Genomic DNA, 20,966 nt, shown 5'->3' with positions numbered 1-20,966 from the left:
TAAATTGTTCTACGCATGACCTAGTTTTTTTAAGTTATGCGAAAAGTAAATTTGTACATTTTTGTCGATTTGTTGTCGTTTATTCTGAATTTCTGCCATAAGACGGGATTTATATTTCATCTCTTTAACCTGCTTAAGATTTTTAAATAAACTCAGAGTGGTTGTAACTGTTAGACTCAACTCACGATGAATTTTTAGATCGAAAAACACTTGGACCTTGGGCGACTTCTAACGCTAGCAAAGTTTGAGTTTTTCGAAAAATAGGTCTGATTTCATCTTTGTAAGTGAAATTTATCTTTGAATTTATTTTTCAAGATCTGAAATTTTTACTGTTTTATTGTAAGTTTCATGAGATTTAAATTATGCCAAAATGTATGTTTTTTTCGTATGGCTTCTGCACCTTCTTCCTCTTCTGAAGTGGGAAGAGCGCGACTTTCGTTAAAACATTGTTTGTATCTCAATAACGTCACATGCCACAGTTGGTTTCATTTGCTTGAAAAGTTTTCAAGTTATGCCATGCCAAGTAAAATAAAAAAAATGTCTCCTTTCCTACTCCACTTTAAAAGTAAGGAGGGTCTCAAATTATTCGTACGCAAACTTCCCCTCTTGTCAAAGATGGTACCTTTTGGATGGTTCGAGCACTTGCTCGATTTACGCCAAAAAAAAGCTGTATGTGGTCTTCCCCCCTTTCAATACCCCCTCCCTTTGGCCTCAACTCTCTACATGCACATCATAAAAAACACGATAAAGTGGAAAATCGTCAAAGAACATCCACATGTGGCATGGAGACTTGTATGGAAAAACATACGAAAATCAACTTTAAACTCCGATGGAAAATCCCAAATGTACCACCATAAAGAGTGATACGGTCAAAATTTGGTCAATATAAACTTGACGTATTTCTTTCAATTTTGCATTCAAAAAACCTGAACACCCCTCATTTTGAGGGTATGTGTGCGTAGAATGTTGCTTCTATTTTGATTTTGGAATTCACTCTTCAGTTGTCAAAATGCCGTCCAAGGAAGAAGAGCAGCGTATCAAAAGTTTGCTCGTGCATCGCGAAAATCCGCAAAGGTGGCCAAATGTCTAAAAGTTGCCAAATCAACCGTTTCAAATGTAATTAAAGTGTTTGGAGAACGTTTATCGACATCCAGGAAGTCTGGATCGCGATAAAATCGAAAACCGGAAGCAGCTGAGACGACAAAAAGAGTTGCCGGTAGTTTCAAGCTAAACCCTAACCTCTCTCTCCGAGATGCCGCAAATAAGCTGGGTGTATCGTCTACAACCGTGCATCGAGCCAAAAAAACGAACCGAGCTATCGATTTACAAGAAGGTAGTGACTCCAAATTGTGATGATAAACAAAATACGACGGCCAAAGCGCGATCCCGGAGGCTGTACACAACGATGCTGACGAAGTTTGACTGCGTGGTAATGGACGACGAAACCTACGTCAAAGCCGACTACAAGCAGCTTCCGGGACAGGAGTTTTATACAGCAAAAGGAAGGGGAAAGGTAGCAAATATTTTCAAGCGCATGAAACTGTCACAGTTCGCGATGAAATATCTGGTTTGGCAAGCCATCTTTACCTGTGGCTTGAAAAGCAGCATTTTCATAGCTTCCGGGACTGTCAACCAAGAAATTTACGTGAAAGAGTGTTTGAATAAACGTCTGCTGCCTTTCCTGAAGAAAAACGGTTGTTCCCTTACTGTTTTGGCCGGATTTGGCATCTTGTCATTACGGTTAAAAGGTACGCCGCCAACAACGTGCAGGTGCTTCCCAAGGACAAAAACCCTCCCAACACGCCAGAGCACCGCCCAATTGAGAAATACTGGGCTATTGTCAAGCGGAACCTTAAGAAGACAAAAAAAACGACTAAGGACGAGCAGCAATTCAAGGCAAACTGGCTTTCTGCGGCGAAGAAGGTGGACAAGGTGGCTGTACAAAATCTGATGGCAGGGGTTAAGCGTAAGGCCCGGCAATTCGGATTTGGAAAAGCGAAAGCCTAACTGAATATTTTTTCTGAATTTTTTACTTATTAACTTGAAAATGTAATTTCATTTGATTTTTTAAATAAACGATTTCACTGATTTACACGCGTTTTCCCTTGACCAAATTTTGACCGTATCACCCTTTATACATAGAAAAATTTCACATTGGCGAGGACTGGTAGAGCGAACAGTCCCAACTGCGATCATTGTCTGAATGTGGTAGAAACGTTGGAGCATAAATTTTCATCATGTACCCGAGTTAATCACCTATGGATCCACCTGAAGCTACAATGGACACCGTTTTAGGCAGAAATATTTCTTCCAACACGTTTGCATTTTCGGATCTAAAATTAATAAGTCGAGTATCAAAAAACAAAGCTCAAAAATTGTGTATTACCTAAGTAAACTTTGTGTTAGCGGGGAGAATGGTTTCCATACATTTTTTTACATAACTGGAGAACTAATCGAGCAAATGGAACCAAATTTGGCATAGGGGGTATTTGGGAACGAGAAATGTTTTACATGAGTATTTGAGAACCCTCCCTCCTTCAAATGGGGAAATAGATGAGGGGGAGGTGTTTTTCCTAACAGTGTTAAACATATCTGAAAAAACAAATCGAGTAAATGAAACCAAATTAATCATTGGATGGTATTAAGGTACTATAAACGTTTCCCTTTTCCTCCTTTGGTATCCCTTTCCTTTTCCAGTGGGGAGATATGGAGAGAGAGCGGGCTCCTGTACATTTTTTTTACAGAATTCGTAAACTATTCAAGCAATTGAATTACGAGAAATATTTCTATGAGTATTTGAGACCCCTCCCTTCATCTTTTGAGAAGATAGGAAGAGAGGAGTGAGGCTTCCATACAATTTTTAATACATATCTCGAGAACAATTCGAGCAAATGGAACCTAATTTGGCATGGAAGAGTATTTGAGAAAAAAAAAGTTCTCGATCGATATTTGGTACCACTTTCTCCTTCTAGTGGGGAGTAAGGAAAGGGCTCTTAACAGTTTATTACCCATCTTTAGAATTTATCAAGCAAATGGAACCAAATTTGGCATATGATATGATTTAGAATATGATACGAGAAATAGCTATATGATTTTTCGAAACCCCTCCAGCCTTCATTGGAGATATAGGAAGAGAGTAGGGAGGCTTAAGACCAATTTTTGCACATCTCGAAAACTTTTCTAAGAAATTGAACAAAACTTCATATTGGAAAGATTCTAAGGCTGTTACAAACCCTTCCGCCTCGCAGGGAGAGAAGAAGGATTTTCATATATTTTTATAAGTATCGCTTAAGGACTTATCAACCAATCGAACAAAACATGATATGAAATGATATGATTGATCATCAATGTATGGAATTTCTTTGGCTATTATTTTCAGACAAGGATACAAAGCTGGATTACCACTCATATTTGGGGGATTGTCCATTTGAGCAGAGAATGAAGCAGCAAAAGGTTATATCTCAGTTTGTATTTTTAAAGAGAAATTTATTTTGATATTTAAAAAAACACTAGTATTTAAAAATAATATTAAAAGCAGTGTTCCGAAAATCACTCAATTCTCATGAGAGTTACTGAAACGTTTTCAACAGCGAAACAAAACCTTAATTCTGTACCGACACGTGAAAAGAATATATCTCCATATATGGCGAATCGAGAAAAACGCGTTTAAAGTAAATATAATCTATTTCAAATCGCTAATTAAAAATTACTCGAAATGTTTGCATTTTATGAAAGTAAAACGATGTTTTGAAACATTCCCTATATATTAGAATAGAGGAATATCAATTTGTATGAAAAAACAACGCGCTATCGTAGATAGAATCTAGCTCACGTTTTATTTAGTTTCCCTTGTTCATACACCTTTTGCTATGTTTTCATTTCTAGCTTTAGTTTTAAGCTCGCGTTCATTTGCAACTATGTTTTTATGTTGAATAAAGTGTCAAATCTTTACCAACATAGAAAAAGGATCTATCTCCATAAATGGCGTATCGAGAAAAACACGTTTGAAAAAAATACAACCTATTTTAAATTCCTTATTAAAAATTACTTAAAAATTTGGCTTTTGATCAAAGAGAAACAATTTTTAAGAAGCATCCCCTATATGTTAGAATAGAGGAATATCAATTTTTATGAAAAACAACCCGCTATCGTAGATAGAACCTAGCTCACGTAATATTTTGTCTTAACTGTTTATACACCCTTTGCTATTTTCTTATTTTTAACTTTAGTTTTTAAGCTCGCATTCATTTGCAACTATGTTTTTATGTTTAATAAAGAGTCGAATTGATTATTTTGAGTTTGTTGGCGGAGTAGTAGCGAAAAGTTGTTCCGGAGTAAAGGATGTATATCCATGTGATGGCAGTTCTGGTTTAAGAATGTTTATAGATCCTTTACTCAAATTGAGTTTTCAATGTAACGGAATATTATATTCTCAAAAGGGTTTCACCGTTAAGTAGGGCAACTGTTGGCCTATCATGAGGTACTAAAAATGGTTTTTGTTTACTTTTGGAGATAGATCCTTTTCACGTGTTGGTACAGAGAGGAAGAATGACCTTAACGGGTTAAACTCCTATCAAAAAGAAAAAAAAAGTGTTGGTACAGAATTAACCGGTTGGTTTATCTCCCAGCGGGGCAAAGATTTTGTTCGACAGCGTTGCTCCGAGAATCATAGAAATAAGATTTGAAAGAGAGACGTTCCTTCTCCAGTTGGAATTCTCAACCGAGTGAGGAGCTATCTGATTTTCAGTTTCTTCTTTCAGTCAATAACTTTTCTTGCTCAATTACTCAATTACTCACTCACTCACTCGTTTACTGATCGATGATCGAATGCTGTCTGCCTGATACATCTTGCTTTGTTGTTGCTGTTGTTGGGGAGGACCAAAATAGCCATTCAATCACACAGGCAGTATGTATCTGCCGCTATGGCAGAAAGAACGCAGTCGGTATGAACCGATGCAAGGCCGCATTGATTGAGTTTGAGTAAGTGAGTGAGTGGATTTTCGAATTGGATCTTGTATCAGCAAGTGTCTCAATCACTTCTGATACACCAGGTAGTGAGCTTGAGAGATCAACTTCAATGTGAATCCGCTCTCGCTTTAGAATCTTGTTAATGTTGACCTCCCATTGTAGCTCTGCCGAATCTCTAGGGAACTACAGGCAGCAGCATTCGGCTTTGAATTTTTCCAACTAGAAACCTATCATGAGCGTTTCTTCCGAGTGATTTTCGGAACACTGAATAAAAGAAAAGAAAATGAAAGCTATTGTTCATAACAGTAGGGAAAAGGGATAATGTAGTAAGTAAGACTAAGAGAAGTGACAGAGTAATAGCTTATTGACGCTTTACGAGAATTCGCTATCATGAGTCAATAATTCGATTTCCGAAAATGTGTAATTCTCTGCTGTAATAAGTATTTCCGGTTTACCCAAATGTTGAATGCATTGTACGAGCGTGTAATAGAATGTAAACAAGATCATACAGTTGAGTGATTTTGAAAGCAAAAGTCACGTTTCCATTTGATATGAAATTCTGGTTGTGATTTGTGAAATTCGCGTTTTTATATTATTAAAATTTTTGGTTTTTGGAGTGTTTGGGTGAATTTGACAAGTGGTCACTACACCTGGCTTTTTAAGAATCTTGATATGAGCAACGTGTTACATTTGTAAATGGGCAAATGCAGGTTAGGACTACCATCGCCTTAAGGCAGGAAAAGGTTTTCCATAGAAACCCTTGTAGGGTATCGTCCCTATATGAATGAACCTATTCGCGAGGTTATTCCAGCTACTTGTGCATTTGGGACGCTGAGAACAGATGATAATTACCAATGCTTCGATGTTACAAAAGTATTAACACCAATCGGGGCTTAAATATCCACATAAGTTGATATGTTTTACGAATCTGTTTTCTCCGATTTATATCGATAGTGGTCTTAAGAAAATTTAAAAATGTAAATTATAGACAAAATTCTTACTGAATCCTTTGGGATCATCCAATCATTTTGAAAAGCTGATTGCGGCTGCCCAATATCCATTGCTACGGTTATGTTTGCAATCAGGATCACATAAGCACAAGATTGAAAGTCGTCAAAAGCTTTTTGAACTGAAGTCAGTTTTTGATAATCCGATATTCATAATGAAATATCGTCAGCGTAAGCTACTACTAAGTCCAAAGGGTTATTACAGATGGAATTACGTTTTTCAAGGAGAGGATGAATGTATATAAGAGATGCATACTGATAGGATCCCCCTGGCGGACAGAGCATTGAATATGGACAGTTTGGCTTAAATTTCCATTAACACGTTCGTCGCCACGTCACCCATATATGGGTGACGGCTCTCTTAAGCAAGGTTGCCGCTCAGTTCTGCCACGCGTTGTAAATCTGAAGCTCTCTCGCTTTACTTTCATGCTCTGAGATTTTTTTTGGGCGACGAACGTGTTAACAATAACACGAGAAGAAAAAAAGCACATAATTTTATTCAATAGAGATACAAAAAAGGGTTGAAGTGAATGTCCCTCATAATATTGAGAAGAAAACTTTTATTCACACGATCAAAAGCATGATCTAAGTCAAAGGAGATTACTTTAGCGGATTTTATTCGGCTGCTTATCTCGACGATTCTGTCTTTAATGTCAGTTACAGCTTCGAAAAAGTATATAGTATATCACTCAAAATATTGTTTCTGACATAACGTCAGAAAGTCGAAATTTAAAAGGGATATTGAGCGGAACGATTTTATTTTTTCATCTGTAGTTTTCTTTTCGGTCAATACTTTAACTCCATCTGGAAAATTTGGGTGAATATTTCCTCTTATGACTTCATTCGACATAGGATTTAGTTGGGCATGAATCACGTCAAAAATATGTAAGTACAGTTCTTTGGAGAGTCCATCGGATCCCGGGCATTTTCCACTCGCACTGCTTCTGATTTCAAAAAAATATTTCCTCAGTGCACTGATGATATAAATGTTACGATGTGTACGGTTATTCCTCACGCAGCCCAAAGTAGTCAAAAATAATATAGAAAGGTTATATGAAAAATGGCAATTTTGGTCAAGTTCAAATGTAAATAAAAAGCTTTAAACAAAAAACACCTCTCCAGTTTTTTGATATAATGTAGATTTTAACATGTTCTTTCAAACGAATTAAAGTTTGAATTTTTTGGTTTGCTCCATTTGAAGTTATGGCTCATACAAAACGGCCATTTTTGAACACAAAATTCATGATAACTGCGAATCAAAAGCAGATATTAGAAATCTGTTTACTACAAAAGATGCGCATAATGATTTGCTAAATACTTTGCGAACACATGATTTTGATAAGTTGATACCCAACAAATTTATAACAAAAAAACTTATTTTTGTAGGACCACCCTAACTTGTACACGAAAAATCATCATAAAACCTAAACGTTAATAGATAGACATTCAAAGTCTTGTACAAAGTTTCATCAATTATGTTGTTCTACATAATTGCTGAACATAATACAGCACTATCTCCTTACAGTAAAAAAATAATTTTCGTATCTAAGGAGTTTTATGAACCACCCTAAAAATGTTTCATTCAAAAGTAGCGCCTTGTGATGTTGTACAACTTTGTCTTGGACACCAAATGTCTTAAACCTAAGGCAAGAGCGCAAATAATTGTTTCCCGCTAAATTTCATTTCTGGACCACTGTGCAGTGGTAAATTCATTCGCAATGTCGTTATTTATAATCGATCCCGGTTTTCTTTTAACCTAGAGAGTTTGGTAGATCCTTATTAAGAAATCATTTAAGATTACGTTTTTTTAATTCATTATATGCTTTTTATGTCCATATTGCTAATTGGAATTCTTTCCATTTTTAATTACAGAAACTAAGAACGTGATAGTCATCGAGTGTGCTCAAGCTGGATACTATCGAGGTATGCATTTGTGACGTCTTCTACCGGAAAAACTATTCTCACTATTTATAGCTTCTAGAAGTAGTATCATATCCAGTGTACGTTGGTTATCTAATCTAGCTGAAAAAACCGATTACAAATTCATATCTAGCAAAACGTCATAATGTATTCCTTATTGAGCCATAAAGTAATTGCCTGAGGCCGTATGATCGGAATTGCCGGAACTCTATATCCACTTTGTCCTGTGCAGAGCCCCATATACGGACAATCTGCCATCTGCAGCCGGAATCTTTCAGGTCGAACCTAATCTGCTCCTCGAATGAAATCCTGTGGCCCCCGGAACCGATTACCATCACCATCAGGACCCGGCTATAAATATATCACTTATTGTTATAATTGGCCCGGCGCATATACAACAATTTGAACCGTAAACAAATGCACTAACGGTAGAGCTGGGCAAGTTTATTCCTGGTCATGTTCGCCCCATTTCACATGCAAATAGCCGGCTAAGCTTCGTTGTTGCAATCTACTCATAGCGCCCCCACTTTTCCTTCCCCAAACCAGATCGATGCTTTCATTTTCCTTTTCCCGAACGGAAAATACAGGTACCTAGGAGCACCTGGATAGGTTTCTATGCCAAAAGCAGCAAAACCAAACCAACCGATAGTGTCTTGTGATATTTTTATGTTTTTTTCGAGTTGGATAGAACCAATCCGGTAGGAACGATATCGTTCAACGTCCTCCAAGGTGCAATGTTTCAAATGAACCCATTTCCGGCTGCCCTCTGCTATGTGTAACTATCTCGTTTTCTGTTTTTCAGTGTAGGCGTGTGAACTGATCATGAGTTCAAGATTAGGAAGGTGGCTTCATTGGGAGTGCAACAATTAGTTGATAAACAGATTGCGAGTACAAATTATTTTTCAAGACAAAATATTAGTTGATATCAACTACGAAGCTTAAATTGCTATGGTACTTGTTAAAACCACATTTTTGACGTTGGTCATAGAAGAATAATCATCGTCACAATGAATTCTATTTTCAATATAACTAAACATGAACCAACTTTTTCATTAAATTCATCACAGCGCGCCCATGTTCCGGATCCGTTTGATAATTAATGACCTGCATCTAGTTGCGCAAAGATTGCTTCCGAGAATGAGCTGATCCGGGTTGGAAAAAACAGCAGCGGGAAAACTCGATTCGATCCCTTTGTCAAACACCGGAAGGTTTCCAGAAAACAAGCAATCGAGCTTCCCCAAACGGAGAAAAAACAAACCAACAACTCCTAGGAAAGCCAATGAATACGGACGACGGTGCTTCGATGGCCGTCAGATTGCATCCTGAAACATCCACATCGTACTTTGTACACGGAAGCTACATACCTGAAACCATGCATAGAAAAGTTGCAAATACATTGCCATGCATCCAACGAGCATGGCTGAGTGCATCCCTAAAAGTGTGCACACCGATTTTGCCGGACCATGAAACTGCATCAAACCCCATCAGTTTGGCTTGGCAGCACCCACCCGGGCAATCAGAATTCAAGTTCAATAATAAAACTAATTGGACCATCAGCTTGCGTGGTGGATACGGGAAAACATTCGTGTACGAGGGAGTCTTTTCTAGAAATAAAAATACATACCCACATCACAATGAAATGGCCGTCCTCCGTCGTCCGTTGCATGATCGTGTGCCACGGTCCGGTTGCTAAGGTCAGGCGGAAGTGTTGCCTGATGACCTTTTAATATTGGATTTTTTTTGTGACATTCACTGCCTTATCTAAATCTAGGGGAGATGATGGCATAATGGGCACCTTAAGGAAAATGCTTATTTAACCATAGAGAACAGCTGTAATATGTGAATTACATCATTGTTTCGTGTTCCGACACTCAAATAGTCTATTGTCTAATGGGATGAAACTTGAAAAAGTAGATAAAAACGTTTAAAAATGCATTTTAAAAAATTTTGCCGAAAGCTGAAAACCAGTCACTGTAGAGGCATAATGAGAAACCCCCCGAGGCAGTATGAGCACCATTAATGAAGGCATAATGAGCATTTTCTGCCGGGGAATCTAGCAGCGAATTCGACTCGATGAAGTCAATTGAGTAATAGAGCTACAGCTCAACTTGTATCGTCTGACGATTTGGCCTATTGGTTAGATGTCGGAGAGATAATCAGTAGGCTCGAGTTCGATTCCTGGTGGAGGTGATTTTTTTTTCTTCATTTATCATTTATGATCATGATTGCACTAAACGGTGAGGCGTAGATTCATCAAACAAAGCAAAAACAAAATAATCTAGGTCTGTTTGTAGAATTCAAAGAATTAACACATGTTCATACATTATGTTTCTGGTGTTTTGTTTGACGGATGATGCTTTGATGCTATTAGCCGTATAATGTAACAATAAAAAAAATCAATCATGAATGGTATGTGCAAAAAAAAATCCCCTCGGACAGGAATCGAACTCGAGTCTACTGATTACCTCTCCGAAATCTAACCAATAGGCCAAATCGTCAGACGATACAAGTTAAACTGTAGCTCTATTATTCAGTTGACTTCATCGAGTTGAATTCGCTGCTAGATTCTTCGGCAGAAAATGCTCAATATGCCTTCATTGAAAGTGCTCTGTTCGCCTCTAGTGAACAAATTAAAGTAAAAACGCGTTTTACAATTGATTAAAGTGAAAAATCAAAAACTTTATGATGCTAAAAATTTAGAAACAATGTGTAGATCATGTTGCAGTGCATACATTTCAGATCAAGATGATTTAAAGGTCATAAAAGCTTATTTGGTGGTGCTCAAAAATTATAATATTTTCGTCACTTGAGAACCTAGCTGGTTATTATTTAATATTTCTGTAAATATGAAAAGGATATTTCTTTTTTGGTGAAAATACTATAGGCAGTACGAAACAAGTCCTCATGAAAATTTGTTTAAGAAAATACGTACTTATGTAGAAAAATGGACTTCTCATTATGCCTCGGGTGCTCGTTATGCCCTCATCTCCCCTACCGCAAAATGCAGAGATGCATTTTGAAACTTTTTCGAACTATGTAAAACTACTACTACAACGACAACTTTAACAAAAAAAAATCAAAAGCTAAAAATAATATTTAAAAAAAAAATTAAAAAAAAACCTGAAAAAACAGAAATGCAGTTTTTGTGACTTAGTTAAATTTGAGCACTTTTGTATCCTTTTTGTGACTTGAGTCCCTTACAACGTACATAAAAATCACTTTTGCAACTCTTAAGTTCATTAACGAGTACATATAGTTCACTTATGGGAATTGAGCAAAATAAGTCACACATCACTTTGGTAACTTTCAAGTTCATTAATGAGCACAAAAATTTAATCTAAGGGAATTGGGCAGTTGATTCTCTTTGTCAGCCAATATGTAACTTTCAAAGTCTTCATTCAAGTAAATATGTGACTTTTGGTCGCTTGGGTAGATCACTGCGAAGAGTTAGTCATCATCCGAGGATGTCACCTTGAATCGATTACCGCCAAGCGTGGTTTCTTCCATATAATAACAAACGTCAGAGAGCACTTCTACATGAGTGTGGTCACGCCAGTATTGTTTAAATGGCCTGAAAATTCTCCTGTGTCATATTTTTAAACCTAGCATGGTTCATTCCGAACAAAGCCTTAGAATATTCAACATCCAAACACAGATTCAAGAAATACAATTAACTGTTTCTTGAGAGATAAACTCCAAGTCTATAATTGTAACCTTAAAAAAAAGTAATCCTTCTTCGCTTAATTGTAGCCTTTCTAACCGAAATGAGAATTGTATCTTATGAATATTATGAACGTGAAAAAGTTTAAATCTCTTTATATCCATAAACCATAAATTTCCATGCAACTCGACTGTAATGACTCACCATTTCTGGCACGATGGGTTTAGGTAGCTTGAGACATCCTCCAACAGTTTCTTGTCACTGACCATGTAGTGGGTGAATCGATCTGATCTTTCGCACAATCACTCGATTCGATGGCCTTCTTCCGACTTCAGTTTCGTCCGTGGGACAATCTTCCGAATACTGCCTGTCTGTGGAAGTGGGACCTGCAATGTTCTGCCTGTCTTCAAGGCTCCGGTTGCACGCGAAGGTGCCACCTTCAAAACTGCCTTCTTCGGGATTCCGCCGAAATACGGGTCATCACGCCTGCACTCGTAGCACTCATCTGCTTGCGACCTGCAACAGCTTCTTCGCATTTGGCAGTTGCTCTTGGTTTTTTGCCTTTCTTACAGAAAGGTATAGTTATCGGTCGATTTGGGAGATCCTTAATTATGGGTTTTAGATATACCTTTATAGGTACCTATCGAATCAGCTCGACGAGTTCAGACGATGTCAGTGTATTTGTATGTATTGGTGTGATTTTTTTATAAACTTTGTCACTACGTTTTTGCGAAACTGGGAAGTACAATAAAAATGACTTTTGTCTTAAAAAATTTGATTTTTTTCCCTCTTCAATGTATAAAAGAAAGAAAAAAAAAACAAAATAGTTTGAAAAATAAATTTTCATAGTAATTATCATCAAATCATCACTCCAAAAAACGTGTCAATTCGGCTTGCTAGCCACAACCAGCAATCACTAAAATCAAGATTATCGTATATATGACGTCAAATTATACGTGACGTCATAGATACGCGCTTGCTATCTAAAAGTATGAACCTGTCGATGTGTGGAAGGGAGAACAGACAGGCTTCGCTCCCACTCAGGTTTGATGTCATCGTGACAGAAACCGTGTGGGAGGAAGACGACAGTTCAAAATTTCCCGGCCAAAAGGTTGTATTTCATTTTTTCATTTAAATGGTTCAGTTTGAAACCGAACCATTTCAAAAAATTTCGGAACCGAAGCTCCGAAATATTTAACATAAAAATGGTTTTCACCAAGGGGTACGACCCCAAAATTAATAAAGTCGTTGATGAGTACGTCGTGCCCACACTGCATGGTACGAAAGTGATTGATACTTCAGCTTGCTCTGTGAAGGACAAAACGACGAAGGGGCGCGTGTGGGAGAACGAAGCACACCATATCAATTTCTTCACACGCTCATTTTCATTAACCATTTTATATGGTTACTTAATTAATTTTTTAATATTGTTGCTTTTGAATGAATTTTTGGAAAAACTGCAATCATGATGGTAGTTCTCATGTAAAAAATATTAAAAGGTTAAAAAAGTTCAGTGTAAAGTGTTAAAGTTAAAGTGTAAAGTGTATTAAATCGGGAGATCGTCTGGAAAAGGTGTATCAAATGTTTTTCGACTAATTTCAAGCAAAAAAGTTTCAAACTTCTTACCGCTAACTGTTATGGTAAAAGTGTTTCGAATTCTAACGCACCCAGGTATTCCGCCTCTACCATGGTCGTCTGTTAACATCGTCGTCTGTCATTTTGTCGCTCAGAGAAAAAATGAACCTCTGTGACTTGCAAGTACATCTGGAAAGTCACTCCAGGTTTGGCTCCCACCTGTCATGCTGGGATTTCTTTCCGGTACAATATTCAAACTTTAGTAGTATCAAAAACTTAAGAAATTCTTGCTGAAAAAATAATTATCATACATGGTGCTGGTTGTGGATGAAATAGCCTACCAACATTTTTCTACCGGATTCAAATCAGTCGTCCCCGTTTGGTAATCTGCATTGGGCTGTTTTGTACATTCTGCCAACTGCTTAATAGGTTTTGGTTTTTACTTTTCTAGCCACTGAAATAAGCTCTTTGCTTTTTTTATTTGCGTGCTCACAAATTTGCGTTGTTGCCAAAAAATTTTATACTGCCAATCGTGTTACTCGTTCATTGTTAACTTTTTTTGATCGTGCATATTCGAGAGTAACGTTTAGCATTAATTTGTTTGTTTTCAATGTTCACTTGGCTGAGCGTGCATATTCGAGAGTAACGCATGTAACGTGTTTACGTTTTGAAGAAAACATCAAAGTCCTGCATCACTAAACAGATTCATCTTTCGTCAAAATTGTCCGCGTTTGCCACAACAACCAGCAACCGGGAAAGCCACAGGAACAACTGAACTGAATGCCGACAAGATACTTGAAACTTTTGGGACAACGATCAATCAGAAGGCCCCCAACGAGCCCTGCAAAGCACTCACCGATCTATGGTTCCAGCAGCTCAGCAACTTCTGCCGTTAACGATCCAGTGGTCCTTCCCCTTGTGGGCGCAATAACAATCAACCGTGCATCACACTGGACTGCCGCTCCTCGCTCACACAGCACCTCAGGCATGTCACACACAGCGCGGAGTATGCCCAGTTTCTCCACAAAATCAGCAGACCTCTGTTCATCTGTACGCCAAACAACCACAAGGCGGCTGCACCGCACCTGTGCGAAGTATGACCAGGAAACTGAACTCAGCTGCACCACAATGTTTTTCCAATACGCAACCACTGTCGGTTCGTTCAGGCTTGCCCCAATCCAACAAAAATACTTATCGGTCCCTGTAGTAAATTCCCAAGCACTCAACCCTCCAAGTTTGCAACATCATTCCGTGCAGCACTGGACCACAAGGAGGCATGATAAACCAAGGTTCCCCCTGCTATTCCTGAATCGAAAAGGAATGCTCAATTCTGCGCTCGAAGGACTCGGCTGTAACAACTCTTCGAACTGCGCCATTCCGTGATGACAAGTGTAACAAACCCAGTTCTGCTATACACTTAACCTTCAACAGAACCAGATCAAGCTGCACTTGACTCCCAGTCATACCATGAAATTATAATGACATTTTTGGACAAAAGATACCACTGGTCAAATGATGAGCTCGAACTATCTATTCTTGAGTTAATTAATTGATGTTTTTATATTGTAATCTTTAATTTTATACTCATGTTCCTAATAGATTTTTAAAATATATTTTACTGATCATTGGACTCTATGCTAGAATTATTGATACTCTATTCTCGCTGTCTTCACTCCAACGTTTGTTCCCAGAGCAAACGCAAAATTATTTGAAACACATGGTTGGAGACCTTTTTTATACTGTAATCTTTAATTTTATATTCATGTTCTTAATCGATTTGAAAATATATTTTACCGATTTTTGTACTCTGTGTTAAAATCATTGATACTCTATTCTCGTTGTCTTCACTCCAAAGAGAAATTGTTTGATTATTTGAAACATATGGTTTGGGACCTTTTTGCCTTTCTTACAGAAAGGTATAGTTATCGGTCGATTTGGGAGATCCTTAATTATGGGTCTTAGATATACCTTTATAGGTACCTATCGAATCAGCTCGACGAGTTCAGACGATGTCAGTGTATTTGTATGTATTGGTGTGATTTTTTTATAAACTTTGTCACTACGTTTTTGCGAAACTGGGAAGTACAATAAAAATGATTTTTGTCTTAAAAAATTTGATTTTTTTCCCTCTTCAATGTATAAAAGAAAGAAAAAAAAACAAAATAGTTTGAAAAATAAATTTTCATAGTAATTATCATCAAATCATCACTCCAAAAAACGTGTCAATTCGGCTTGCTAGCCACAACCAGCAATCACTAAAATCAAGATTATCGTATATATGACGTCAAATTATACGTGACGTCATAGATACGCGCTTGCTATCTAAAAGTATGAACCTGTCGATGTGTGGAAGGGAGAACAGACAGGCTTCGCTCCCACTCAGGTTTGATGTCATCGTGACAGAAACCGTGTGGGAGGAAGACGACAGTTCAAAATTTCCCGGCCAAAGGTTGTAATTTATTTTTTCATTTAAATGGTTCAGTTTGAAACCGAACCATTTCAAAAAATTTCGGAACCGAAGCTCCGAAATAATTAACATAAAAATGGTTTTCACCAAGGGGTACGACCCCAAAATTAATGAAGTCGTTGATGAGTACGTCGTGCCCACACTGCATGGTACGAAAGTGATTGATACTTCAGGTTGCTCTGTGAAGGACAAAACGACGAAGGGGCGCGTGTGGGAGAACGAAGCACACCATATCAATTTCTTCACACGCTCATTTTCATTAACCATTTTATATGGTTACTTAATTAATTTTTTAATATTGTTGCTTTTGAATGAATTTTTGGAAAAACTGCAATCATGATGGAAGTTCTCATGTAAAAAATATTAAAAGGTTAAAAAAGTTGACATTGAGATATTTTTCCATTCGTTGCCATTTTCAAAGTGAAGAGCACGCACGTTGCCATTTTGAAGAAGCACGCATTTTATCGAGGAGTGAAAAAACATCGTTTTCGAAGCTCATTGAAGAGAAAACATTTTAACCAAGTTGGGCCATAGTGGTCTTAGGCATAAGTCGTGTAATATATGCACGCTTCTTTATTTTAACTCAAAATTAAGTACGACCGATGTTCAAAACATTGTTCGATTTTATGAACTTAAAGTTAAGCACTCTGTTACTTTGATTTATCGGCCTAGCGGTGAAAAGTGATGTCCTTTTTAGTAGGGACATCTAAAGATTATGAAATTTTTATATAGATGGATAGAAGGTTAGAGGAAATGAAAGATGGTGAAAATGAGCGGGTAGAATTTGTCTAGAAGCATTACCATCACATACCAAATTTTTGTTCCTCACGAGCCTACTACTATGAAGTGGTAGATACAGATAGAGTTGCATCTACCACCACACATTAGTAGGCTTAGCGTGGTCCGCCCCACAAGCGAGAACTTGTAGTGCGGACGAACAAAAAGATGGTATGTGATCGCTCAGATAAGCTCCCTTTAACTCAGAAACGCATCTATCGATGTTTAAGTCTTCTCAGTTTGTTATCTTCGCATTCGTTACATGCGGGGTTTGCATGCGAAACGGTACGGCTCGTGAGGAACAAAAATTTGGTATGTGATGGTAATGCTTCTAGACAAATTCTACCCACTCATTTTCACCATCTTTCATTTCCTCTAACCTTCTATCCATCTATATAAAAATTTCATAATCTTTAGATGTCCCTACTAAAAAGGACATCACTTTTCACCGCTAGGCCGATAAATCAAAGTAACAAACAAAAATTACGGTGGTTAATCTCTTCAAAAAATTAAATAACTTTGGCCAAAAAGAAATAAAAACACGACATCATAGCATCGGTGGTTGGTCACTATCAGACTATCGACCGTACCGTTTCGCATGCAAACCCCGCATGTAACGAATGCGAAGATAACAAACTGAGAAGACTTAAACATCGATAGATGCGTTTCTGAGTTAAAGGGAGCTTATCTGAGCGATCACATACCATCTTTTTGTTCGTCCGCACTACAAGTTCTCGCTTGTGGGGCGGACCACGCTAAGCCTACTAATGTGTGGTGGTAGATGCAACTCTATCTGTATCTACCACTTCATAGTAGTAGGCTCGTGAGGAACAAAAATTTGGTATGTGATGGTAATGCTTCTAGACAAATTCTACCCGCTCATTTTCACCATCTTTCATTTCCTCTAACCTTCTATCCATCTATATAAAAATTTCATAATCTTTAGATGTCCCTACTAAAAAGGACATCACTTTTCACCGCTAGGCCGATAAATCAAAGTAACAAACAAAAATTACGGTGGTTAATCTCTTCAAAAAATTAAATAACTTTGGCCAAAAAGAAATAAAAACACGACATCATAGCATCGGTGGTTGGTCACTATCAGACTATCGACCGTACCGTTTCGCATGCAAACCCCGCATGTAACGAATGCGAAGATAACAAACTGAGAAGACTTAAACATCGATAGATGCGTTTCTGAGTTAAAGGGAGCTTATCTGAGCGATCACATACCATCTTTTTGTTCGTCCGCACTACAAGTTCTCGCTTGTGGGGCGGACCACGCTAAGCCTACTAATGTGTGGTGGTAGATGCAACTCTATCTGTATCTACCACTTCATAGTAGTAGGCTCGTGAGGAACAAAAATTTGGTATGTGATGGTAATGCTTCTAGACAAATTCTACCCGCTCATTTTCACCATCTTTCATTTCCTCTAACCTTCTATCCATCTATATAAAAATTTCATAATCTTTAGATGTCCCTACTAAAAAGGACATCACTTTTCACCGCTAGGCCGATAAATCAAAGTAACAAACAAAAATTACGGTGGTTAATCTCTTCATAAAGTTAAGCACTCTTTTTCCTCCTTGCGATGGTTTAAAACGGAATTCGAACTGCGAATTCAAAATTCATCCTTTTTTTTCCTTCGGCGAGGGAGCAAAGCTGAGTTCGACCTTATGAACTAAAAATTGAACTCTCTTTGTTGGACTGAAAACACTTAGCGAGTTCAGTTCGAACCGGAACAGAAACCAACGAACACGTCGCAAAATTTTGTCGTTCCGGAACAATTACCGGAAGACTATGAAGGAACTTCATAACGGAATGCATGCTCACCGTGTCAGCGTGAAATTCTGTCCGTCATTGTTATCATACGGTGAGCGGCTTGGAATGTCCGGAAACTTCCGGATGTTGTGTACTTCCCGTAGGAAGTAACATCCGGAAGTTTTCTTTGACCGGGAGTGTCAAAACTTTTCACCGCTCCGTAATTGTACCGGATGCAATGCAATGTACCGGAACAGCAACATCTGGGTACAATAAATTTTTTTCATCCTTTAATTCCCTGAAAAAAAAAGCTACCCTCGAAAAAAAGGATAAATTCGAGTTCGGCTGCCGAACTTAGTATTGAGTATGCCTATCAGAACTTAGTTTTGCTATTGCCCAGTTGAACTCAAAGTTGAGGGCTGCCACCGAAGTGCTGTTTTGAACCAAAACTACTTAATTTTGAGTTTAAAAAAAGGAGCGTGAGTGCAAACAAAATAAAAATAACACTTTCTACGACAATACGACGGGTCGAATCCTTCAGGCATCTGGATGAAAAACATCATTTTCGGCAATCTAGTCTGCTGTCTGGATGTCTTCACCGAAATCGAACGTAAGTACATCAAATATTTATTAATGGTTCACATTCATGGTTTTCAACACATTCCTTTTTCTATTTGTAGGATTATCTTGATCGCTTTCAGCCAAAAAACAATCATTATCAGCTGCAAGCCTCTCCGGCACAGTCTAGTGAAGCCTCCCTGAAAGAGGTTCGAACTACCTTCATTCAACATCGCTCGCAGGCTTCCGAACAGGCACAGGACAAGAAATGCAGACTGGGTTGCAACATACAACACGGTGGCGAAGTGGTGCTAGAATTTATCGATTACAAGGCCCACTAGCGAGAGGATTGTGTTCGTTAGGTTCCATCCGAATGATGGGGAAAAGCTGTACCAGTAAAGGACGAATCACTCGATCTACTCCCGGGCGAAGCGGACAGTATCTTCAGCTACGAAAGCCTGCCGAAGAAGCACTAGTAAAAGTACATGTACGCAGCTCGATTTGTCCAGATAGTCCGGGTGATGACCCCGAACGACTACAGCGATCGGGCCAAGTTCCAGCTGATGGAAGCACACAAAAATTCGAAGCATGTTTTCGTAGTGGTAAAAATGTATTGAAAAATTAAATGAAAATTTAATTCAAAATTAATTTGATTTTTGATTTTGATTTTTACAGGGACAAAAATTGTAATATCCAATCATGAAAGAACGAACAGATAGCAACGGATCTACAGTGAAATCTCCGGAATGAGCTCTGCTTGCGAACGGCCGTACCAGTGACGTGTTGTATTCAAAATAATCATGACAGCGCCAATTTTCTCGACATTCAGTTCTCTTTTAGTGGCTCCGGAGGATCAGCCTTTGAAGTTGAACCGGTTCTTGATATTGTATTCGTTATTTTATATTCGCCTTGATAATTGATTCTGACCATTACACCTATGCGTGTAGACCAGGCCGACATTTCATTTACTAAACTAAAAATTGTAAAAATGAACATAGATACAAATTTAAAAATATATTTAACCGATCATTGGACTCTATGTTAGAATCATTGATACTCTATTCTTGCTGTCTTGACTCCATAGGTTATCCAGAGCAAATGTTGAATTATTTGAAACACATGGTTGGGAACCTTTTTCTTATATTGTAATCTTTAATTTTATAATCGTCTTCTTAATTGATTTTGATCGGTCTGTTTTTTTATGATCGATATACTTATGCGTTGATGATTATGATAAATGATAGATTCGAGAAAATGCGCTTCAAAGTTGGACAGGTGCTCAATTTTTCATATATTCTTTGTTTTTTATATAGTAATCTTTAATTATAAATTCATATTCCTAATTGATTTTGAAAATATATTTAACCCATCTTTGGACTCTATATCGGAATCGTTGATACTCTATTCTCGCCGTCTTCACTCAATAGGTTACCCAGAGCAATCGTTGAATTTTTGAAACATATGGTTGGGGACCTTTTTTTATATTGTAATTTTTAATTATAAATTCATGTTCCTAATGGATTTTGAAAATATATTTTACTGGTCATTGGACTGTTCCCAGAGTAAACGTTGAGTTATTTGAAAGAATGGTTGGGGACCTTTTTGCCTTTCTTACAGAAAGGTATAGTTATCGGTCGATTTGGGAGATCATTAATTATGGGTCTTAGATATACCTTTATAAGTACCTATCTAATCAGCTCGACGAGTTCTGATGATGTCTGTGTATTTATGTGTATTTGTGTGAATTTTTGTAAACTTTGTTCTCGACGTTTTTGTGAAACTGAGCAGTACAATAAAAATGATTTTTATCTTGAACAATTTGTTTTTTTTTTCTTCTACAACCTATAAAAGAAAGAAAAAATTACAAAATAGCTTGAAAAATTTTTTTTCATAGTAAATATCAAAAATCATCTCTCCAAAAAACGTGTCAATTTGGCTTGCTAGCCACAACCAGCAATCACTAAAATCAAGATTATCGTATATATGACGTCAAATTATACGTGACGTCATTGATACGCGCTTGCCATCTAAAAGTATGGATCTGTCGATGTGTGGAAGGGAGAACAGATTGGCTTCACTCCCACTCAGGTTCGATGTCATCGTGACAGGAACCGTGTGAGAGGAAGACAACAATTTTTCCATTTTAATGGTTCAGTTTGCAACCGAACCATTCCAAAAATTTCGGAACTGAAGCTCCGAATTATTAAACTTAAAAATGGTTTCCACCAAGGGGTACGACCCCGAAAGTAATGAAGTCGTTGATGAGTACGT

The 20,966-nt window shown here is 37.7% G+C and overlaps 1 protein-coding gene across 2 annotated transcripts in view; it reads left to right on the top strand.

Annotated features, from left to right (window-relative positions):
• LOC129743960 (ubiquitin-conjugating enzyme E2Q-like protein CG4502) overlaps positions 1-20,966 on the top strand; it is a 496,854-nt gene that overhangs the window by 116,078 nt on the left and 359,810 nt on the right. For both annotated transcript variants that reach the window (XM_055736215.1, XM_055736214.1), the window contains exon 3: positions 7,848-7,898. The gene's annotated coding sequence lies outside the window, so the exon portion shown is untranslated. The remainder of the gene's footprint in view (positions 1-7,847; positions 7,899-20,966) is intronic.

Source organism: Uranotaenia lowii, chromosome 2, assembly GCF_029784155.1.
Source record: "Uranotaenia lowii strain MFRU-FL chromosome 2, ASM2978415v1, whole genome shotgun sequence".
In the NCBI taxonomy this organism is placed as follows: Eukaryota; Metazoa; Arthropoda; class Insecta; order Diptera; family Culicidae; genus Uranotaenia; species Uranotaenia lowii.
This window is presented reverse-complemented; position numbering and strand designations above follow the sequence as displayed.